We start from the raw sequence: 24117 nt of genomic DNA, 5'->3' as shown, positions 1-24117 counted from the left end.
CTTCCCCCATTTAATTCCGCTCCACCCTAGAAGGTAGATTCAACAGTCATAGTTCCTATTTTACAGATAAGGAAGTTGCTGCTCAAGAAGTGAGGTTCCTTGGTCAAGGTCAAGGAACTTGTGAGTAATGAACCAGGGATTCAACCCCAATCTTGTCTGGTGCAAAGCTCAGGCTCTCTCCACTTGAACATTGAACCTTCAGCCCCAGTTGGGGCATTTTTCCCCACTCAGCCCTCTACAGCCAGGCCGAGGGGCTTCAGTACTGACTGCTGGTGTAAGCCCGCACCTCCTGTCCGCGGAACAGTTACCCTACACTCACCAGGCGCTTCTGAGTGTCCTTGTGCAGTTCTTGTAGGACAAAGTCACCGACCCATGCCCAGCATCCTTCCTCACCCCTCCAAACTCTCCATCCCTCTCTGGACACAAATCTAGGAGCTCAAGAATTGGCTGAAAGATGCTGCTGTTCCCACCGGCCACCTGCCACCTTTGTATTTCTGGCAGGGAAATTATACTTCATTACCATTAAATGTATTGAATGGGGCATTCATTCCTGAATTTTCCACGGAAACTTTTGAAACAGGAGAGAAAATACCTCAAAGGTATGATTTAAAGGGCCTTCTGTCTGGAGCTGGGCTGGCCACATGCAGGGCCGTGCTTACTTCAGAAGGAGCCCCCAGCCACCCGGCTTCCCTGCTCACATGGGTACCTGCTTGACCGCCCTGATGTGTAGAATGGAGAACTGCTGTGTGCTCTCGAGTGAGGCAGCCTGGATGTGGACTTAGCAAGTACAGAGAGGGGAAGCAGAGAGAATGGACGCGTTCTGCTGGTGGGGAATCCCTGGAAGCATGGCTGCGGCTCCTGGGCCACCCTCCCCCTGCCTTTGTTCCTGCCTCAGGAGAATACACTTGCTCCCCTTCTTTCCCATTCATGGGTCATACCTGGCCATTCGCTGCCTGAACACGCACCCCAGTCTCTAAGTCAACCCAGGAAATATGCCAGCAGCATTGGCACCAATATCCAGTCACACCCGACAATTCTGAGCCCCAGGAAAACCAGTGGGCAGGTGCTGCTGACGCCCCACTTTCCCTCTGCATGCTGGTGGGTTTCCTATAGAGAACTGGTGGGTAAAAGCCCCTGCTGGAATGGCTTTGAGGGATGTTCTACAGTGTCTTTCAGAGGTCCACAGCAAGACTAAGCTCCACCTACCCACAGGGTCATGTGCTCCATAACAGCCTTCCTGCCCCTGCCTCCTCCTCCCCAGCCCCAGTCAACTGGTATTTCCTAGGATCACCTGCCACATAAACTGTTCATGCTTGACTGCTTGTCTCAAGTGTATTTCAGAGAGCACCAAACCAGGACAGCCACACACATCATTCTCAGAATCTCCCGGCTGCCCCCAGCTCAGAGACAAGCGCCCCCAAGGACTCTCCCTTGCTGATTAGCCACATGGTTCAGCCCAGCAGCTGGGCCTCCCTCTCTCCCTACACTTCCTTTCCAACTTGCGTCTCAGGCCACCTTCAGGACTGAGGCCTGACTCCCAGCTGGGGTCTTGCCCACTGAGGTCTTAAATACGGCCCATCATCTGGGTCCCACCCTTCTCTCCATCTGTCCCAGTGGTAGCAGCCATTCCCAGCATCAACTAAGGCCCTTGAATCTGTCGGGCCATGAGACTGGTACAGCTGTAACCTGAGAGTCAGGTCCTCACTCTTCCCCTCCCATCAGTTGAAGAACCTGACCTCAGACAGGCAGAAAGAGATGAAATGCCCTGGACTGAGGCAGTCATGTTTGGTGGAAAGATATCAAGAGTAGGAGGCAAACAGCTATGTTCTCGTACCTCAGCACTGCCATTTGCAAGCTGCTCTGCCTTGGGTGAGTTAATTTCTCTGAGATTCAGCATCTTAACACGTAAATGATATGTGGTAGAGATGGCTAACCATCCCCCATGGTTTGTCCCCCCTCTTCTAGAGCACAAAGTGAGATCGGGGCTGCGTGGGCAGGGACTACATTTCTGAGCATTCCTTACACTGAACTGACTGCTATTTATCATTTAGTTGTCACCAACAAAATGAGTGGAAGGGAGGCCTGTCACTTCCAGGCCAGTGTGGTTGAGGTACCAACTTACCTTCTTCACCATCTCTCCCAGCGTCTCCCCAGATGCAGGGGACTCCAGAGTTCTAAGCCTGGGTCCCTGAATCACCATATGGAGGAGAGCTGCCTGTTAACCAGAAGTACCAGCATTGTATTATTTGAGCAAAAAAATATTCATTAAGCTACTGAATTGTGGAGGTTTATTTGTTATAGCAGCTGGCATTACCCTAGCCAATACCTAATCATATCTCCATGTTGTGAAGAGCTAAAGGGAGCATACAAATAGCAGTTACATGAAATGAGCATTTACTGTGTGCCAGGTACTGTTCTTAACATGAATGGTCTGTCTCACTTAATCCTCAAAGCAACGACATTATCCACATTTTATAGCTGGGGAAACTCAAGCACAGAGAGGTGAAATTATATACCCAAGATCACACAGCTAGGAAGTACTAGATCTGATAATAAATCTGTGTTCTTAACCATTAAGTTGAACTGTTCCCCAATGCATGGATAGCATTTAATACAGTGCCCGGCACAGAGTGAGTGTTTCACAAATGGGCACAGTCACTGTTAATTAGGCTGAGCAAATGCACACCCCAGGAGCGTCTCCTCCTCTAGGCACTGACGTGGGTGTACTTGCAGCTTATCCTGTTGCCTGATGTTCCACTGCCCCATCTGCTGGTGACTAACATCAACTCCCCTCCACCTCTATCCAGTGCCCTTACTGGTCTGCTGTCCCCTGTTCAGCCATTCTGCACAGGTGTATCCCTTTCCTCGACGCTCTCCTGAGCCAGGTAAAGTGGGGGAAATCTGTCCAGGGTCTCCTGATGCCTGTTGGAGTCTTTGTCTAAGTGGGGCTGAGGCTCCCACTCTGGGCAGATGAATGACACAAGGGTGCCCTCTCTGGTGGGTGCAGCCCTGGGGTTCCAGCCTCACCTGAGTGCCCTCAGTTCAGGACACAGCCCGCCTACCTGAACCCTGACCAGTCATGGCTTCCAGATGCCCTGAGTCACTCCTCAACAGGAACCCCTGCTATTGGGGAGCCTGAAATGAAACCCAAGATTTCCTGAGGCTAAAACATCCCTCACAGCCCTTCCCTGCAGCCGACAGCCCCACGGGGGAGCCAGCGAGCTGTCCCCTGCTCCCCTGGCAGAGGCCTCTGCAAGGTCCCCTGGACAGCTTCTGGCCTTGGCTTCAGCCCAGCCTCCCCCGGGGCTATTTCTGGCCAGGCGGGTAATAGATTTCTGTCTCCTTTTTGAGGGCCTTTTATGTGCCGTCAAACCTGGGGCCAAATGCTCCCCCTCCAAAAGAAAAAAATAATAATAACAGCCGTGCTTCCAGCCCCTGCACTAGGAGACTTGTGGGGCCGGACGACCCCGGAGGGAGCTGGCTGAGGTTTCATTTCTGGTAACTGCCCACCCCTCTTCCTTGAGCCTGGCTTCACAAAGCTCACTTGTGGGACACCAGTGAAGCATCTAATGTGTGGGATATATGGAGGCAGGGGCGCCTGCCCTGCATTTCCTGGCCTGTGATTTATGAGATGGGGCTGGGCTTGCCTCCCTCCACGGCCTGACCCTGCCCAGTCCAGGAGATGCAGAGGCTGGAATTCTCCCCAGTGGGGCCCCAGAATCAGGCACTCTGCCACACAGCTCCAGGAACCTGCTGTGTCTACTGCCTGCCCATTAGAGGCTAAAGGAAAGCATGATTTCCACATTATACATAAGGAAACTGAGGCACAGTTAGGCAGCTAGACTGGGGTACCAACTGGGGGAGCTTGGGCCAGCAGAAATTGCCTTCTCTGGAGACCAGCATTTTTCATACCTGTACTCATTGGAATCTCCTGGGAGGTGTTCAAAAATGCTGATTTCCAGCAAGAGCTCTCAAGAGACTGACTCAGCCATGTTCGGGACACATTGTCGTAGAGGGTTCACTTTAATAGGTATCAGACAGCTCCTCAGGGATGATGTTGAAATCTGCAGAAGTCTCAGCCCTGACCTGAGCCTGCACCACATCCTGAATCTGTAGGGGATGGGCCTGGGCATTTTGCTTTTAACAAAGCCTGAAAACTCCCGAATATGAAAGCTGAAAGGGACTGTGACATTACAGAGTCCAGATTTCCTGTTTTCTGGATGAGAAGACTGAAGCTGGGAGGGAGAAGGGGTCTTGGCCAAGGTCACACATCAGGGTGGTTGGGCCTTTCCTTGAGGACAGGAGAAGAGAGAGGTGTGGGCTCTCCAGGAACCTGGAGGAGGTGAGAGGGAGAAAGGAAGAGCTCCATCAACCCGAATGCAGATGGACTTGAACATCCCTACCTCCGGGAGGCTGGAGTTGACACCCAGTCCCAGGCGTCTGTCCCTCCATCACTCAGGGTCAGAAAACCCCTCCCCACTTTCTGCAGTGGGACAGAAGTTCCTCCCTCTAGTTAGTATCAGGGCTTGGCATCTGTAAGTTTGTCTTGAAGGCTGTGTCAGGCCCCTGGACAGGTATCATGTCCCTGCTGTCCAGGAAAAAGCCACAGCCATCCTCGAACTGCCCAAACATGGACCGAGTCAGCCTTTTCCCATGACCCACCCCCAGAACCCTGGGGTCCCTGGGGCACCCAGTCCCCAGGCCTGGGCGCAGGCTGCTTGCGCAGCATGTGGATGTGTGTTTGCCTGAATTAAAAGGAAATAGATGGATGGAAGGGAAACTGTGTACAATTAATAAATGATGGTGCTTGGTTTGGAATTTCCATTGCTTTCAACTTTCAGAATATTGCTCCCATGAGAACAGACAGCTGTGACCCAACAGAGGAAGGCCAGACATGGAGCCAGATGCCCAGGGGCTCGCCTCCCAGCCTGGCACATGGCTGGGTGTCTTGTGAGTGCTGCTATCCCTCTCTGAGTCTCAGCTTTCTTGGCTGTAAAGTGCAGGCTGCCAACCCTCCTTCACCAAATCTCCCTCACAGCTTCCTGGGAGCCTGATTTGGGATGACGCAGGCGGAAGTTCCCAGCATGCACAGGTGCTGGATAGACAATTGTCCCCTAGAAGGGGATACACAAACAATTCTCAGAGGGAGGCCTCTGGCTTGTTCACGTGGAGATTCTGCACATCAAACACATCTTATAAACAGCATGTGTTAGCTAGCAGACATGGCTGTTCCTTCACTGTTGAGGAAAGGGGTGGAAATGTAGTCAGGTAAATATTTTTCGGGGAAGATCTTTCTCTCAGTACTTTTTCTGCCCCCAGATGTGTGAAAATTGAGAGAATGAATATAAAATTATCTTCTTGAGAGATTCTCCCCACTGATCCTTACTGAAATTTAACAGACATATAGGAAAATGCACGATCCTAAATGATAGCTCGATGGGTTTCACAAACTAATCATGAGACATCCATGAAATTTGCACCCAGGTCAAAAAGCTTCTAGCACCAGCATCTTAGAGTTTCTGTTGACCCAAAGTCCCCTCCCAGTCATGAGCCCCTCGCCCACAGCAAGCATAACCACTATCCTGAGTTCTACCAGTCTGCTCTTTAACTGTGTACGAATAAGTCCTACAGTATGTAGTGTTTGTTTGCTGTCTGGCTTCTTTACTTTGATGTTATGTTAGTGATTTTAATTTGCCTTTCCCTGATTGTTAATAAGGTCGAACCTCCTTACATATACTTATTGGCCATTTTGTAAAGTGCCTGTTCTAATCTTTTACCTGGACGTCTATTGGAATATCTGACTTTTTATTGATTTTCAGGAGCTTTTTATTTATGATGGACACTCTTGAGGTATTTAGGTCCTTTATGAAGCCTCCCTACCTCTTACTCAGGTATTTCATCCTGAGGACTTCAGTTCTGGTCCCAGTGGAAACCCACTGAATACAATCATTTGAGAGACTCCTCCCTACCTCTCAATAGCAGCTTGATGCTGCCTTCTTCAGAGTGCACTGTGGCTCCACTGCACATAAAGAAGCTGGAGAATTTTGTCTCTGGGTTCCTCTCGCCTCTACCTCCCTCTGTGCCTCTTTTTCACTTTTTGGTAACCTACCAGCTAGGTTCTGTTTCCATGGGCCTTTCTCTCAGCTGGCAAACAAAACAAAACAAAAAAAATCACTTTTAAGGTGTATGGTGACCAGGTAGCTCCATGTCTTTTGGTTTCTGCATGGATGGGAGTGTAAGGAGGGTGGGAATGGGACCTCAGGGAGTAGCTGGCACCCTCCTACTGCCTGTCACTGCACCTGGGACTCCCCAACTAAAGCTTTAATCCTCAATGACAGCAGCTATTTACAACATGGGGGAACTATTTCCATATTTCAACTGCAGGCTCAGGTGCCCCAGTGTGTACCAGCTGAATCCCAGTTTGCCTGTTGCTGAGCCCTGACCAGGTCTGTGGTGTTGGGCTGATTTTCATCTTAGCCTCATCCCTGCCTGGGCACAGAAGGAACAGCATGTGCTGCTGCCTCTGGCTCACCTGCATCCCATAACATCACGCTTTTGATCCTCAAAACTTACGCCAATCACACATTCGTATTCACAAGTCAGCAGCTCACTTTTGGCCTCCATTGGGCAAAGCACCATCACAGAGCTTTACGGGAAACTTCAAGGGATAAGGCAGCAATGCGGGACCACAGGAACCATGGTAGATAGGCTGAGTGAGGGAGATGTTTTTCAGCAGGGGTCAGATTTAGGGAATCCAGCTGGCTTCGGTGAACCAGCGGGAGGCCGAGCTCCATGCTGTTCCTGGACATCTCTTTTGGGGCTGGATATACATTACTCTCTGTTGCCTAATTGTCCCCAGAGCAGCAAACCAAAAGGTCTTGTGGAAGTTATTGCCTTGACATTTTGACTGAGCCATTTCCCCTCCAGGTGGGTGACCCAGAGCCTGTGTGTATTGGGCAGAGACCAAAAATAACATTCACTGGTTTTAAAGTCATGTCCCCCAAAGCGTTCCCTTCTGCACATCTAAGTTCTGAAATAATACTTTTTAAAGGTTAGGCATCTCCTCCAGGAAAGGCATTTTGCTGTCTTATTTGAGCAAAGAATGCACTTAGAGCTTCCAATTGACCCTGCCAGCCTGAGCAGAAGAGAGATTTCATCTACAAGGGTCATCATGAGGGTGAAACTTGAAACACATTTTCCTTTTTTAATGGAATACATGCTCAAGAGGAAAGATTCACATGATGGAGATGATCTGAATGCTCAGCCTAAATGTGCGGTGCTTTATGGCGAGAACAAGCATGTTACCAGAACCATTTCCATGAGTGCATCGGTCAGTGTAAGCTATGCTATGCTGTGGTAACAAGTGAGCCCCCAAATATCAGTGGCTTGCAACTACAAAGATTTCTTTCTTGCTGAAGTTACTTGTCCATGGGGAATTGGCTGTATTCTGTTCTGTGTCTCCTTTACCCCGGGACCTGGGTTAAGGGAGTAGCCCCTATCAGGAATGTTGAGGTCTCATGATGAAAGGAAACCAGAGAACTCAATGGTGTCAGGCAACAGCTTTTAAAAAAAGCTTCAACCCAGAAGGGATAAGTGTCATTATTATTGTATTTCATTAGTCAGAGCAAGTCACATAGGCAAGCCAGTGGTCAGCATATGGAGAGCGCATCTTTTGATCAACAATACAATCTTCATGATGGGCAAAGGTCAGAATGAGTTCTGCCTCTATAGAGCTTTTGTTTCTAGTATTCCCAGGACCTTCTCACCCTCAAGGATGGCTTGTCTGAAACCTCTTCATTCCACATACCCCTGGCTCCGTGGATGCTCCATCCCTGGCATGCCCTAACGTGTGTTCTGCAGAATGTTATTTTTCCAATGTCAACAGTTGTTGGGAGAGGAAAGGATTCCATGGTTAAATAAGTTTGAGAACCACTGAGTTAAACAGGAGTCTTTACTGCAGGGTGTCAGAGCCTTTAATACCAAGTGAATTGTCCATTTTAAAGAAGGAGATAGTCCACGGGGCCACTGCCTTGTCCTTCTAGGTCAGTGTTCGTCATTTTAGCTTCACATTAGAATCAGCTGCGGAACTTTTAAGGCCATCCTGATGGCCAAGCTGCACCCCAGACCAATATCCTTACCATCTCTGTTGGCAGAACAAGCGTGGGCATTTTCTAAATGCTGTCCACATCCCCCTCATGATTCCAACGGGCCGCCAGGTTTGGGAACCACTTTTATGGGGATGATCCATATAGGAATTGGCTGTCCACAGGGTTGATCTAGCAGTTAACACTCAAGAAGAGGCTGGGGTGGATTGGTAGCAGTTTCTTGCACCTGCCGAATAGACAGGCTGCAGCCAGAATGTCCAGGACAGTCCAGATGGGCCAGTGGTCTTTAGAACTGAACCTGCAAAGAGTGAGGAAGAGGCTAATGTAGAAGCAGCCCCAGCTGTATTCCACATAGGTTCAATCTTGAGTCGTCCCTGGGTAGGACAAAGGGGAGTCTTGACTGCTGCATCACTTGATAACTCATGGTGCCAGGGTACCACCATCAAGGTCATACTCCTGCATCTTGTACCTCCCCACTCACCGTATAGTAAGAAAGTAATCAGTTGCTCCATCTGTAGGTAGAGGTTGGGACTTACTCACCTCTGTGTCTCCCTGATCCAGTGCAGTGCCAGGCACATAGTAGTTACTCACTAAATGTTGCACAACAGAGTGCAAATTCATCCCTTGTCTTAAAGGAGCCCCTAATAACCTCAAGGCTTTTGCTTCCCATGTCTGTTGTACCGGGTTCAATTCAGATAAACCACAGGGAAGCAGGGTAAGCTTATAGATTCCTTTGATATCCAACATGGGACTATCAGCACAGGTTTAAGGATTAGCAGCTTTACTGTGGCTGCAGAGGAAATGGAAAATTAAGGCTTATGTTTTGGATTATGAAATGGAATTGGTTCCCTTTATGCCTCTCAGGGGAAGAGAGAAACATTTCCATCATCTCAATTTATAAAAAGCAATCTTAAGGCCAAGAAGAGATAAGTACAGTAATTCAGAAACCCTTAATTTGGGCCATTTCTTAAATCCTACCACTCTGCAATTAGTGCACATGAACTTCCCTGCAAGTGTTGCATTTCCTGAGGCTGGCTGTTCCTCTGAGAGGCAATCCATCAGGTTGAGGGGACTGTGGCCTAGGGAGCAGGACAGGGACAGGAAGGGAAAGGTGGGAGCAGAGTGTGGTAGCAGATTTGAATGACAGGCTGAGCATATGCACTTTGTCTCCTGGGCCAGTGGCTCTGACCTCAGTGAGTATCCAGATGCTGTGAAACTGTGTTGAAAACAGGACTGCCTATACCTCCCCCCATATATAATTTTTGTTCGGTAGGTGTGGGATAGAAAGCGCCTCTGGTGGGTGAATTTGAGCAGGCAAATGACTTCATAGTGTAGGAAGCCCAGCTGCTGGATTCAAAGTCAGTTCAAGTAGTGTAGCAGAGACTGTGGGTGTCCTGGTCTAGCCCCTCGCCTGACCCCTTCAGTGCACATCTGCCTGACTTTCACTGCCCGCTCTTCATCCCTTTCCTGAGGTCTCTCTCTGGCCCTAGAGCCACTCTGCCCTTGCAAATAGCAGGCTGGAAATGCTGGCGAATTAGCACTTCCTGGGAGCAGCCCTGAACCAGTGACTGATGGGAGTGGGGTATAAATACCCCAGCTTCCTGGTCCGTTAGGTAGGATAGCTTGGAGGTGCATGCTCTACCCAGTCTCCCAGATGCCCCCAGCAGGATTGAGCTCCAGTTGCCACACAGCGGCCACTTAATAATATACCTTTCATGGGCTCCCTTGCTGTCCTTGTCTCACTTCCCACTGCCCAGCTCGTGTTTTCTGGAATCTCCTGCCCTCCTACCCTTGTCTCAGACTCTGCTTCTGGAAGGACCCAAAAGATGGGAGTCAGCGAGAGTTGTGTTGTGTGACCTTGAATACACTAACTGACACAAAATAAAACTACATATAAAGCTTGGGGATAGTAGACACAAAATTCAGCGCAGTGGTTACCTCTCTGGGGTGCAGGGAGAGGGGCTGGCAGGGGCAGTCTTGGGGTTGGTCTATTTTCTTATCTGGGAGGTGGGTTCAGGGATATGTATTTCATAATTCTTCATGCCTTACCCATACATTATATATTCCTCTTTGGAATGCATGGTATAGACTCCATAATAAATTATTGTAAAATTATCTGGGGACCAGATAAACCCTACTTGCTGGCTGCACCTAGGCCACCTGTTTCTGACACCTCCCTTACAGATGAGAAAACTTGGACTCTGAGGGCTTTCAGCCACGATATATTGCTTCGTTTTACGTTTTTACAACTGGGAAATTTCACATCAAAATAGAAATGTTCAACTCCCTTGAAAGACAATCGGAAGATCAGACAAGGCTGGACCCACGTTTCTACAGGGTAATAGCTGCCAGAGCTGCATCGCTGAGGACGTGGTAGGCAGGGCAGAGTGCCTGCTGCTCCATCCCCAGAGCAGCATCCGTCCTTCCCATAACCTTTCTGTCCTCCCCTATAGACGTCTGAGCCAAGCTCACACATGGGAGAATCTCTCCAATGGTTCACCCATGCAATGCCCTCAGTGGAGAGCCCAGCACAGACCCAGTGCTAAATAAAGCCAGTCCTTATCATTGTGGTTAGAGAAGATAACTCCAACACCCGAGGGGGCAGCCGGACTTAGTGTCCTTGTCCTGAGCCTGCTGAGGTGCTATGATGAGGCCAAGGTCACCGTCTGAACAGCAGTGCAATCAGGACTCCACCCAGTCCCTGGGGCGTATCTGCAGGTCCATTGGGCCTCAACTTCAGGGAGCAGGGGCCAGGCCGAGCTCCCCAAGGCCTTGGGTGCCCCAGCTCAGGCCAGCTGCTCTGACACAGCCCACACTTTGTGGCCAGAGGCGAGGCAGGGCAGTGGGGGAGACCTGCCAGACAGGTGGCATCTCAGGCCTCCCAGATGAGTGGGACAAAGGGATGTGCTGGAATTCTGCCTCCCAGAGCAGCTCCTCCCCTGGCCAGGGAACGGAGGTGGACTTTGGGGCCTGAGAATCGTTGCCAGCGGATGGAGGCTTTGTTTGCCTCACTGAGTCCCCAGACCAGGGGCCGGCCGGAGAGAGGGCTCTTTCCTGAGAGGCTGGACTTTCCCACAGGAACAAAGTGGGGCTTGTTAGCTGGGCATGAATCTTGGAGTGGGGCGGCCGGGGCCAGGCTCAGCGCTGCCAGGCGGCGGCTCCGCGATATCAGGCAAATTCCGCCTTCCCCACAGCTGGGGCTGACAGCAGGAAGCCCCAGGGAGGCTCCGGACAAAGGCAGAAAAATGGGCCACGTTTATTCATTCACTGACCAGCCCGGGCCTGGCTGGCCCAGGGGCCCTGTCTCCATGGCTACGGGCAGCCTTCAGTGCTCCTGGTTGGCTCCTCTGTGACCACAGCCCCTCCACGGCCACACACCCCAACACACAGAGACACAGCATCATGAAGGCAGAGGCTGCCTCGGGACGGCTCTATCCCGGGGAGTGTGGGGCCATCTGAGCCAAACAGAATCGAGGGCTTGGACACAACCCAGGGTGTGAGTTGAGCTCTGAATGTCAAGACCAGTCCTGGGTGAGTGAGGCAAAGGCAACAGGTGCAAATCCACACACCAGCTAAGCACCTACTGTGTGCAGCGCAGGGGTGTGTCTGTCAAGCCAACTCGGTTTGTTCTCACTCGTCCGGTTCGAAAATAGAGGCTGGGGAGCCCAGTGAGGGAGGCACACCCTTTGCCTTGGGAAGGTATCAGGCAGGAACTGTCATTGGCATTGAGTCTTGAAGGATGCATAGGAGTTTGCCAAGCAGGGAGGCAAAGGGCATTCCAGGCGGAAGGAACGGCTTGAGCACAGGCCCCGAGGCCTGCGATTAATGTGTAGAGTGATTAGGGTAACTGAAAGGCTCTTTGAACTGGAGTGGAGGGAAGACGATGCAGCTGAAAATGAGGCAGTTGTGGGGGCGGGACAACCGTGCAGTGTGACTCAGAGAACCGGGGCCGTCTGCTCCCGTCACTGTCCTGCTAGAGAAGGCCCCCAGTAATTCCATGAGTTGTGAATTTCAGGGAGGACAGAGGTTAACTAGTATAGCTAATACTTTGCCGTTTGCAGAGGCCTTTCATATATTCACATGATCTTATTTAGACCTATGGCCACCCAGCTGGGAGGGAGCTGACAGATGAGGAAACTGAGGCCCAGAGTGGTGCCGGAGGTCTCCAAGCCAGGAAGTGGCCCGTGGGGACTGGAATGCAGGGCCCTGAGCCTGACAGTACTCTCTGGGAAAGGGCTGGAGCCCCGAAGGATGAGCAAAATGATCATGATGATCTTTGTCCCTTGCTCGAAAGTTCTAGAACTGCTACAAAGGAGCAGCCACGCGTGTCCTCCCTCCCAGACCACTCCAAGCTGCTTCTAGAGGGACTGGAGATCCCCCAGCAGAAACAGGTCTAAATCCCGAGCAACTTAGAATCTGGGATATGGTGAATGGCTCAGAGGCTGGGAGCAGGCACAAGAGTGGCTCTCAGTCTGATGGCCCAGACTACACTTCCTGTCTTTCATGGTCCCACTCTGCTTCTTTGGCCCTGGGTCTCCCAGACGGAGCCGATGGGCTGGGCCTGCAAGGGTGACCTTGGGACCCAAAGGCTGGTGGGAGGGGGATGCCATCAGACACTGCTATGACATAATGTCATTTAGTCTTCACAACAACCTCTGTTTTGCAGGTGAGGAAACTGAAGCTCTGAGAGCAGTAGCTCCCCTAAGCCACACAGCTGGAGAGCGCTGAGCCAACGGCAGAGCTGGGGCTTTTTGAAGGCGCACAGAGGAAAGGTTTGCTCTCCTTGCCGAGTTTCCTCATGCTCATTTCCACCCCCAGCCCTCAGGTGTGTCTGACCTCTGCCCACTGAAAGGCGCCTTCCCTCACTCTGCTGCTGGGCTCGGTTGTCTGCCGTCTTTCTGCTGTCTCTGACTTCTGCCAACTTGACCTTGGCTTCTGGTTCCTTCTGCCTTTCAGAGCGTGACATTGTTGATCTTCATCCTGAAGTGTCGCCTGAGTCTCCTTCACCTGGTTATGCTACCCATAAAATAAAATAAAGGAAGAAAAAGTTAAAAAAAAAAAAAAAAGATAATAAACAAAACCAAGAAAAAGGAAGAAGTGGGCTGTGGGATTAGCACCAAAGCCTCCTGGGTGCAGACCTGCCCTTTGGCCTCTTCTCAGGGTGCTTTTGGCTTTGGGTAAAGAAGAAATGATAATAATGATACCTAAAAACCATTTAGGACAGAAATGGCCAACATAGCATAGCAGGAGCGCCCTCCAATCTGGCACCTGAGGCAGGCATAACTAATCGATCACAGCACTCTCTCTGGCTCAGCTTGGCCTCGGCTTCAGCATTGTTCTCAACACAGGGATCAGGCAGCCACCACCAGGCAGAGTTGACACCCAAGATAACCTGCACTTGTCACCTTGCCTATGAGTCTGTGCTCTCCATTCGAGCTTCACTTTTGCCCCATTTGTCCAGGCAGGTGTAATTATCTTCATTTTACAGGTGAAGAGACTGAAGCCCAGAGTGATATTTTCTGCAACACACAGCTACTTCATGACAGAGCTAAGGATGGAACTGAGGCCTCTCTCTCTGTCCCTGCTCAGGACAGGTTTAAAAGGCTCCATGCAATCAAGGAGGTAGCATTTGAATAGATGTATTCTTCCTCCTTTTTTGTTTTCCAGTCCCATTTTCCACTGCTTTGGTCAGGGAGTGAGTCCTCTGATGTCATCCGAGGATATGAGGCATCGCTAAATCTGGCCATCCCCTGAAGCACCCAGCCTCACCGACTTCCTGAAGCGTGGATGAACGCTGCTGCCACAAATGTGCTGTGACAGCCACTGACAAGGAGAGCGAGTGATGTTTGTGCCACCCTGCTGAGCACGAGGGAGCTGCTCGGGGAAGCCAGGGGCTGGGGCATCTCAATAGCACTGAGGGCAGCCTCGGGGGGATTCACAGCACACCCACCCCCAGATCACTGCTGATTCTGGGGGATAGATGACAAAGCTTTCTGACCTTGCACTTCCCTTTGGCTGCCAAACTGAATGAAGCCTGCTTCTTAGACCCAAGCCCCTGCTGAGTGTCTCACTCTCTCTTCTGGCCATCCCTGTCCCCAAACCCAGAACCCTCCTCTGCACCTCCACACGCAGTGGGTGCCAACTGTCTCCCACCTACCTGCCTGGGTCTCTGCCCCTCAGCTGCTCACAAGTGGCTGTGTTCTTCCACTCACCTGCTGGGACACCCACTGGCTCACCAGCCCCCATCCTCTCCACACCCAGTCTCACCTGCCAGGCTTGCCTTCTTCCCCGTCACCTGCAGGAAGGTCCTTTCCCAGACACACCTGCCCTACTCCGACTGGTTGGCATGGTGAGGCCCTCACTCCCTTCTCTCCAGGGTCGCATGTGCTCTCCTGGCACAAATTCACCCAGACATTTCTTGATCTAGCTCTGACCCAGAAAGTGTTACCTTTGCAATGGCAAATACCTGTATTAACTGCCGTGCAAGTGACACATACTTATCATATGCTCCCCTGTTCCAGGCACCGATGGCTGTCTTTTTTATTTTGTGACAGGTTCCAGTGAGTGAGTCTGACTTATAATTGTACAGACTTAGCTCACATTCTCCTTCCTCCACCTTGACAATCGTGCTAATGACAAAGTTGTCATTTACTGAGCACTTGCCATGTACCAATCACTGTGCCAGGAGATTGTGCATGGACTCACAAAATCTTTGCAATATTCTGGAAGGAGAGGCAAGTATGTTCCTCTATTTTGTAGATGAGAAAACTGGGCTCAGAAAATGAAGCCATTTTGCCCCAGGTGACCCAACCAGCAAGTGGCAGAGCTATGTTTAAAAGTCAGGATTGTCTATTCCAGAGACCCTGTGCTGCCCACCATGGCACACTGCCTCTCCAGTCAAAGAAAGGTAGCTTAAAGATATCTGCCTTCCAAAATGCCTGGACATTTGTTAGAATATGAAAGAAGATAATATATGGTCCTGTCCTTGAAGAATTGATACTCTATTTGGGGAAACAAAGCAACTCACATTGCCAGCCAATATTTATTTAAATTTCATCTTAGAAAAATAGCAAAAGAGATTTTATTTAACCTGTCAACAGTGATTATCTGATTATGTCTGCTTGAGTATTCTGTAGGATAGACAGGTAAGGCAGTCATGGACTCAGTGGGAAAAAGTTCAGTCATCCATTACTAATGTCTGTTTGGGGCACAGCTATAGGTAGTGGAAGTAGATGTGTCACCAATTTAATTTCTTTGCTTCTATATAGTAGAAAACATGACCATTTCTAATAAATTCCTAACTATATAAAGCAGACAAGAGAGGAAAGAGAAAGATACCGGTATGATTGGGAGAGGCTGCCTGAGGAAGGTAAGATAGGATCTGTTTGGGGTCACTGTAGCCCTGGGGCATGAGGCATCATCAAGGCCAGATTGAATTTTCTAAGGTATGATAAAAAGTTTGGTTCTTCCTTGTGCCTTGGTTCCTCTTCTCTAAAATGGCTAATTCTGTCCAACTAAGATCTACAAGGCCCCTTCTGATGCCAAGGTTTCTAAATAAAGATATCTAATAAGGACGGAACACTTCACAGCTCTCAACCTCCTCTCAGACCCATCAGCTCATTCATATATCATAACAAGCCCATGATGCAGCCATTTTAGAGATGAAAACCTGAGGTCCAGAGAGCTGACACCCATGTTAGCAGAAGTTAGTGGAACCCAGTTCTCTTAACTCTAACCATTCTCTAATCCAAAAGTATATTTACAAATTTTCAAATAATTAGGAAATGTTAGCAATATTTAGAAGCTCCTCAAGTAATTCTAGTTTTCAGCCAGGGTTGAGAATGTTGCTAAAAAGTAAGTTTTATGGCGGATTTCAGAGAAGGAAACAGAGGTTCAGAGTGGTTAAGCAACTTGTCCAAAGTCACACAGCCAGAACATAGTGGAGTGGGAATTCCACTGAAGCAGGCTGACTGCGTAACCCATGTGTCTATTGTGCCCCAGGCACTGTCACATATTATTTCATTTAATTCTCTCAACAATGTCATTTATTTTTAACTCTGAAAACTAATCCAGAAAAGTTAAATAACCAGCCCAAAACTGCAGAACTAATAAAAGGCAGCTAACAATGTTTTCTATCTTGATTCTATTTGAGTGGACAAGTGTGCACATTTGTCAATGGTCACTTGATGGGTCACTTAAGATCTGTACATCACACTATATGTTGATTTTACCTTTAAAAGGCACAAATAAACTGAACTCTGGGTAACAACATCAAGCAGAGATATTCTGATGTCTCCCTCTTATTTGGAAATGCATTTAAAAGTAGAGTGAATGGATAAGGAGATAAATAAGTGGGCAGTATGTAATAAAGATGGGGGGTCTATGGGGTTCACTACGTGGGTGCTATTCTTTCAACTTTTCTGCAGGTTTGAACATTTTACATTATAACATGTTGCATGGGGGACAGCAGCCCAAACATTCCATGAGACTGAGTTCAGTGATGACAGAGATCTCTGCCTGTTTTGTGACTGAGTCTCCAGCGCCAGGAATAGTGCCTGGCATGAAGCAGGTGCACAGTAAATATTTGCTGAATAGAAAATGACGGGAGGGTGTTTAGCCTACGGCTTTAACCCTTAAACTAAACATCTTGGAGAGAGGATTGGATGATATATGTGAACAAGGGCGGTGGGAGGAGGGACACTGGGCAGAGTAGGGCGCGTGGGCACAGTAGGGCACAGAGCTCTGGTGGCTTTGCAAGCATGAACTCCGCAGGTTCTTACTTCTGGAAGCTGTAGTGAGCTCCTCATCTCCAGGCTTAGCTGCAGTCAGAGCTGGGCTTTATATGGGCGTGTGCTGCCCTCATGTGGCCAAGCCGAAGAGTATTGCACTGCTGTTGGAAGGGCCTCTTTTCCCCTGATCCCCGATGGGCATTTAGTTACTCAGATGCTTGGAAGCAAAGGTTGGGGCCAGAGGAATCGTGTCTCGGGGGCCTGGGGCTTCATGCCCCTCTCTTAAATAGGAGATGCTGGTCATGTTTAAAACTTCCTCTGGGCAGGGTGGCACATCTCTAGTCCCAGCTGCTCGGGAGGCTGAGGTGGGAGGATGGCTTGAGCCCAGGAGGTCAAAGCTGCAGGGAGCTATGATTGTGCTGCTGTACTCCAACCTGAGCAACAGACTGAGACCCTGTCTCTAAAAAGAAGAAAAGTTTCTCATGCTTCCTGTTAGCTAATTTTCTCCCAATAGGAGTGTGGGTTTCCCAGAGCTCATAACCATCCTGAGATTTGAGAGAAGTAGCCTCCATGTTTCAGTACCCACTGCTGTTGCTATTCCTCCATGGGCTGTTTTATTTGGGCATCCCACTGACTCTGCCAATGACCATACATGAGACCACGCAAGATCTCATTTGCAGGCCGGAAAGCAGGGGCTCGGAGAGATCAAGTCACACGTAGCATGTTGGGGACAGGGAAACTGCCTCTGGGAAGTCTAGAGTGTAACAAAGAAGATGGTAGCTGCTCTCTGTGGGCTTTTGAGAACTCCCAAATTCTGGCTGAGAAAAGCTGGCAAGGAGCCAGGCAAGTTTGAAAAAGCCCCAGTACTCATGGTACACAACCTGAGCCCTTCAGCAATCACAGAGGCAAGTTGGAGCTGTCATCCATCCCTTCCATCCCTGCCAAACCCAGCTGTGTGACCTGGGGAAAGTTACTCAGCCTCTCTGAGCCCTACCTCAATGTGTCAAATATGGATCATAAAGCCCTCACCTTTTAGGATTGCCATGTATATAAACGATACAGTGCACACCACACATGCTCAGGAATTACTCCTTTTTGACCACAAGGCAGACATTGTATCTATTGTGTTCACTCCTGTGACATGTTTGGATGGGCCAGTTCTCAAAGATGAGCACGGTAAGAGTTAAGAGTGAAGTCTTTGGAATCAGATACCTGGATCCAAATCCTGGCACTGCCTCTTCAGTCTAGGTGACCTTGAACAATGTATCAATGTAGTGAGGGTTGTGCTGATGAATACAGAGCCTGGCATGGTGCCTGACACATACCAGATCCCCAAATAAATGCTAGTTGATAGTAGGATGACTCAAAGATGGGTATTCAACGTTAGCTATTGTTGTTGTGAGCCGTTGTGGTAATAGTAAATTAGTCATGCGAATTTCCCCTTCAAGGCTGCACTGGCTGCAGCTCTGCCCTGACTTCATCTGAATATATGCGTTGGGTGAGAGAAGAGCGGCAATGATAGGAGTGCCCTTCTGTTCCCTGGACACGAATGACCCTGCACCACCAGCACAAGGTCACCCAGCCCTCAGTCATGATGGTTCCCAGTCAAGGGGACCAGGCTCTGGATGCACTCTGCACCCCCTGAGCTGACATGGTGGGCTTAGGGTCTGGGCTGCAATGCAGGGGCTTTCCTCTTCTTGGGATGCTCACATTGGTCTTAACACGCTGGCCTGGCTGGCATGAGGGTCAAACTGAACAGTGGCAAGAGAAACAGCATGAGTGTGGTGGCCTTCAAGGCAGTGAGTCTCAGATGTTAATGTGCACAAGACTTCCTGTGGGAGGTGCATTTTGAAAATGCGGGTTCTGACTCAGTAGTTCTGGGCTGGGACCTGCGATTCAGCATTTCTAAAGCTCCCAGGTCACCCTGACGCTGTTCATTCAAGATCTCACTTTGAATATCAAGGTTTCAAGAAAAGCAGGTTGAATTTACCTCCCAGGTGCACTGAGGGCTCATTGCAGCAGGTCTGGAATCAGCCTGGGCTGCTGTGCTGAATTAGAGATGTGCCTGCACAGCACGGACCCCCGGGCAAGGCATGAAGGGTACTGACTGGTGACCAGGGGTGGAGACAAGTTTCAGGGTGTCTGGTATCAGCTTGTGAGCATTGTCTGAGGGTCACAATGAGACTGATGACCTGCATCTGGCCTCAGGGGCTCCCTCAGGGAACCTGGTGCAGTGCTGGGGCTGGTGACGCAGCAAGTGTGCCTACACGATGAGCCTCCATTGTGTGCTTCCTGATTCTAATATCTCAGGTGCATCAGTAGTTCTGATCTGAAGGAAAAAGCACATTCACATGGTTGTCCCATGTCAGTGTAACAATTGGAGCTCTCCCCTGACTCTCAGAACCCCTCACTATGAGGCAGCCTTTGGCCCTGATGCATATCCTCATTTTAATGCCCTTAATATCTTGTATTTTTTTCCTGAAATAAATCTTAGCTTGCTCAGCATAGCCATGTAAGGTCCTGTGAGTTTCACTTGCACTGGAACTCAGTCTAACTGCCACCGCTAGTGCAATATGGATTAAAAAACTGCTCCATGAGGGCAGGACACTGTGCTCAGTGTACTTAGAAGTGGTTACAATTCCATTCTCTGCTCTCCCAGGAGAGCTGCAATTCGCAGCCTTAGCTACACTGGTGTCGCCTGGGGAGATTTAAAAGCTACTGAGGCCTGAGCTCCATCCTCAGAGACTACCGATGGAATATTGGTCTTGAGGTGTTTTTTTGTTGTTGTTTTTTGTTCTTTGGGGTTTTTTTAATACTTTAAGTCCTGGGGTACATGTGCACAACGTGCAGATTTGTTATGTATACTTGTGCCATGTTGGTGTACTGCACCCGTCAACTCATCAGCACCCATCAACTCGTCATTTACATCAGGTATAACTCCCAATGCCATCCCTCCTCGCACCCCCCTCCCTATAATAGGCCCCTGTGTGTGATGTTCCCCTTCCAGAGTCCAGGTGATCTCATTGTTCAATTCCCACCTATGAGTGAGAACATGCGGTGTTTGGTTTTCTGTTCTTGCGATAGTTTGCTAAGAACGATGGTTTCCAGCTGCATCCATGTCCCTACAAAGGATACGAACTCATCCTTTTTTATGGCTGCATAGTATTCCATGGTGTATATGTGCCACATTTTCTTAATCCAGTCTGTCACTGATGGACATTTGGGTTGATTCCAAGTTTTTGCTATTGTGAATAGTGCTGCAGTAAACATATGTGTGCATGTGTCTTTATAGCAGCATGATTTATAATCCTTTGGGTATATACCCAGTAATGGGATGGCTGGGTCATATGGTATTTCTAGTTCTAGATCCTTGAGGACTCGCCATACTGTTTTCCACGATGGTTGAACCAGTTTACAATCCCAACAACAGTGTAAAAGTGTTTCTATTTCTCCACATCCTCTGCAGCACCTGTTGTTTCCTGACTTTTTAATGATTGTCATTCTAACTGGTGTGAGATGGTATTTCATTGTGGTTTTGATTTGCATTTCTCTGATGGCCAGTGATGACGAGCATTTTTTCATGTATCTGTTGGCTGTATGCATGTCTTCTTTTGAGAAATGTCTGTTCATATCCTTTGCCCACTTTTTGATGGGGTTGTTTGTTTTTTTCTTGTAAATTTGTTTGAGTTCTTTGTAGGTTCTGGATATTAGCCCTTTGTCAGATGAATAGATTGCAAAAATTTTCTCCCATTCTGTAGGTTGCCTGTTCACTCTGATGGTAGTTTCTTTTGCTGTGCAGAAGCTTTTTGGTTTAATTAGATACCATTTGTCAATTTTGGCTTTTGTTGCCGTTGCTTTTGGTGTTTTAGACATGAAGTCCTTGCCCATGCCTATGTCCTGAATGGTATTACCTGGGTTTTCTTCTAGGGTTTTTATGATTTTAGGTCTAACATTTAAGTCTTTAATCCATCTTGAATTAATTTTCGTATAAGGAATAAGGAAAGGATTCAGTTTCAGCTTTTTACTTATGGCTAGCCAATTTTCCCAGCACCATTTATTAAATAAGGAATCCTTTCCCCATTTCTTGTTTTTCTCAGGTTTGTCAAAGATCAGATGACTGTAGATGTGTCGTATTATTTCTGAGGGCTCTATTCTGTTCCATTGGTCTACATCTCTGTTTTGGTACCAGTACCATGCTGTTTTGGTTGCTGTAGCCTTGTAGTATAGTTTGAAGTCAGGTAGCGTGATGCCTCCAGCTTTGTTCTTTTGACTTAGGATTGTCTTAGCAATGCAGACTCTTTTTTCGTTCCATATGAACTTTAAAGCAGTTTTTTCCAATTCTGTGAAGAAACTCATTGGTAGCTTGATGGGAATGGCATTGAATCTATAAATTACCTTGGGCAGTATGGCCATTTTCATGATATTGATTCTTCCTATCCATGAGCATGGTATGTTCTTCCATTTGTTTGTGTCCTCTTTTATTTCACTGAGCAGTGGTTTGTAGTTCTCCTTGAAGAGGTCCTTTACATCCCTTGTAAGTTGGATTCCTAGGTATTTTATTCTTTTTGAAGCAATTGTGAATGGAAGTTCATTCATGATTTGGCTCTCTGTCTGTTACTGGTGTATAAGAATGCTTGTGATTTTTGCACATTAATTTTGTATCCTGAGACTTTGCTGAAGTTGCTTATCAGCTTAAGGAGATTTTGGGCTGAGATGATGGGGTTTTCTAAATATACAATCATGTCATCTGCAAACAGGGACAATTTGACTTCTTCTTTTCCTAACCGAATACCCTTTATTTCTTTCTCTTGTCTGATTGCCCTAGCCAGAACTTCCAGCACTATGTTGAATAGGAGTGGTTAGAGAGGGCATCCCTGTCTTGTGCCAGTTTTAAAGAGAATGCTTCCAGTTTTTGCCCATTCAGTATGGTATTGAATGTGGGTTTGTCATAAATAAGCTCTTACTATTTTGAGGTATGTTCCATCAATATCGAATTTATTGAGAGTTTTTAGCATGAAGGGCTGTTGAATTTTGTCAAAGGCCTTTTATGCATCTATTGAGATAATCATGTGGCTTTTGTCTTTGGTTCTGTTTATATGCTGGATTACGTTTATTGATTTGCGTATGTTGAACCAGCCTTGCATCCCATGGATGAAGCCCACTTGATCATGGTGGATAAGCTTTTTGATGTGCTGCTGGATTCGGTTTGCCAGTACTTTATTGAGGATTTTTGCATCGATGTCCATCAGGGATATTGGTCTAAAAGTCTCTTTTTTTGTTGTGTCTCTGCCAGGCTTTGGTATCAGGATGATGTTGGCTTCATAAAATGAGTTTGGGAGGATTCCCTCCTTTTCTATTGATTGGAATAATTTCAGAAGGAATGGTGCCAACTCCTCCTTGTACCTCTGGTAGAATTCAGCTGTGAATCCATCTGGTCCTGGACTTTCTTTGGTTGGTAGGCTATTAATTATTGCCTCAATTTCAGAGCCTGCTATTGGTCTATTCAGGGTTTCAACTTCTTCCTGGTTTAGTCTTGGGAGAGTGTAAGTGTCCAGGAAATTATCCATTTCGTCTAGGTTTCCTAGTTTATTTGCATAGAGGTGTTTATAGTATTCTCTGATGGTAGTTTGTATTTCTGTGGGGTTGGTGGTGATATCCCCTTTATCATTTTTTATTGCATCTATTTGATTCGTCTCTCTTTTCTTCTTTATTAGTCTTGCTAGCGGTCTATCAATTTTGTTGATCTTTTCAAAAAACCAGCTGCTGGATTCACTGATTTTTTGGAGCATTTTTTGTGTCTCTATCTCCTTCAGTTCTGCTCTGATCTTGGTTAATTCTTGCCTTCTGCTAGCTTTTGAATGTGTTTGATCTTGCTTCTCTAGTTCTTTTAATTGTGATGTTAGGGTGTCAATTTTAGATATTTCCAGCTTTCTCTTGTGAGCATTTAGTGCTATAAATTTCCCTCTACACACTGCTTTAAATGTGTCCCAGAGATTCTGGTATGTTGTATCTTTGTTCTCATTGGTTTCAAAGAACATCTTTATTTCTGCCTTCATTTCGTTATGTACCCAGTAGTCATTCAGGAACAGGTTGTTCAGTTTCCAGGTAGTTGAGTGGTTTTGATTAATTTTTTAAGTCCTGAGTTCTAGTTTGATTGCACTGTGGTCTGAGAGACAGTTTGTTATAATTTCTGTTCTTTTACATTTGCTGAGGAGTGCTTTACTTCCAACTATGTGGTCAATTTTGGAATAAGTGCGATGTGGTGCTGAGAAGAATGTATATTCTGTTGATTTGGGGTGGAGAGTTCTGTAGATGTCTATTAGGTCCGCTTGGTGCAGAGTTGAGTTCAATTCCTGGATATCCTTGTTGACTTTCTGTCTCATTGATCTGTCTAATGTTGACAGGGGGGTGTTGAAGTCTCCCATTATTATTGTATGGGAGTCTAAGTCTCTTTGTAAGTCTCTAAGGACTTGCTTTATGAATCTGGGTGCTCCTGTATTGGGTGCACATATATTTAGGATAGTTAGTTCTTCCTGTTGAATTGATCCCTTTACCATTATGTAATGGCCTTCTTTGTCTCTTTTGATCTTTGATGGTTTAAAGTCTGTTTTATCAGAGACTAGGATTGCAACCCCTGCTTTTTTTTGGTTCTCCATTTGCTTGATAGATCTTCCTCCATCCCTTTATTTTGAGCCTATGTGTGTCTCTGCATGTGAGATGGGTCTACTGAATACAGCAAACTGATGGGTCTTGACTATCCAATTTGCCAGTCTGTGTCTTTTAATTGGACCATTTAGTCCATTAACATTTAAGGTTAATATTGTTATGTGTGAACTTGATCCTGTCATTGTGATATTACCTGGTTATTTTGTTTGTTAGTTGATGCAGTTTCTTCCTCGCATTGATGGTCTTTACATTTTGGCATGTTTTTGCAATGGCTGGTACTGGTTGTTCCTTTCCATGTTTAGTGCTTCCTTCAGGATCTCTTGTAGGACAGGCCTGGTGGTGACAAAATCTCTAAGCATTTGCTTGTCTGTAAAGGATTTTATTTCTCCTTCACTGATGAAACTTAGTTTGGCTGGATATGAAATTCTGGGTTGAAATTCTTTTCTTTAAGAATGTTGAATATTGGCCCCCACTCTCTTCTGGCTTGTAGAGTTTCTGCTGAGAGATCTGCTGTTAGTGTGATGGGCTTCCCTTTGTGGGTAACCTGACCTTTCTCTCTGGCTGCCCTTAACATTTTTTCCTTCATTTCAACTTTTGTGAATCTGACAATTATGTGT

General features: G+C 47.6%; 2 long non-coding RNA genes across 5 annotated transcripts; one reads left to right on the top strand and one right to left on the bottom strand.

The window, feature by feature from the left end:
• Window positions 1-4803: 4803 nt before the first annotated feature.
• Window positions 4804-18949, bottom strand: LOC139362011 (uncharacterized). Of its 3 annotated transcripts, XR_011620238.1 has the most exons (6): window positions 18825-18949; window positions 12942-13121; window positions 9816-9914; window positions 8139-8403; window positions 5970-6144; window positions 4804-5114 (listed from the first exon to the last, which is right to left on the bottom strand). It is a non-coding gene; the product is annotated as an uncharacterized lncRNA (long non-coding RNA). The 3 variants fall into 3 exon arrangements; XR_011620237.1 differs by lacking the exons at window positions 4804-5114; window positions 5970-6144 and having other exon boundaries at window positions 7970-8403; XR_011620239.1 differs by lacking the exons at window positions 4804-5114; window positions 5970-6144; window positions 9816-9914 and having other exon boundaries at window positions 7970-8403.
• LOC105477699 (uncharacterized) lies at window positions 11479-15031 on the top strand. 2 transcript variants are annotated; one of them, XR_984890.2, is made up of 3 exons: window positions 11479-11636; window positions 12772-12930; window positions 13773-15031. It is a non-coding gene; the product is annotated as an uncharacterized lncRNA (long non-coding RNA). The 2 variants fall into 2 exon arrangements; XR_984891.2 differs by lacking the exon at window positions 13773-15031 and adding an exon at window positions 13062-13759.
• Window positions 18950-24117: the final 5168 nt, after the last annotated feature.

Source organism: Macaca nemestrina, chromosome 2 (assembly GCF_043159975.1).
Source record: "Macaca nemestrina isolate mMacNem1 chromosome 2, mMacNem.hap1, whole genome shotgun sequence".
Lineage (NCBI taxonomy): Eukaryota > Metazoa > Chordata > Mammalia > Primates > Cercopithecidae > Macaca > Macaca nemestrina.
This window is presented reverse-complemented; position numbering and strand designations above follow the sequence as displayed.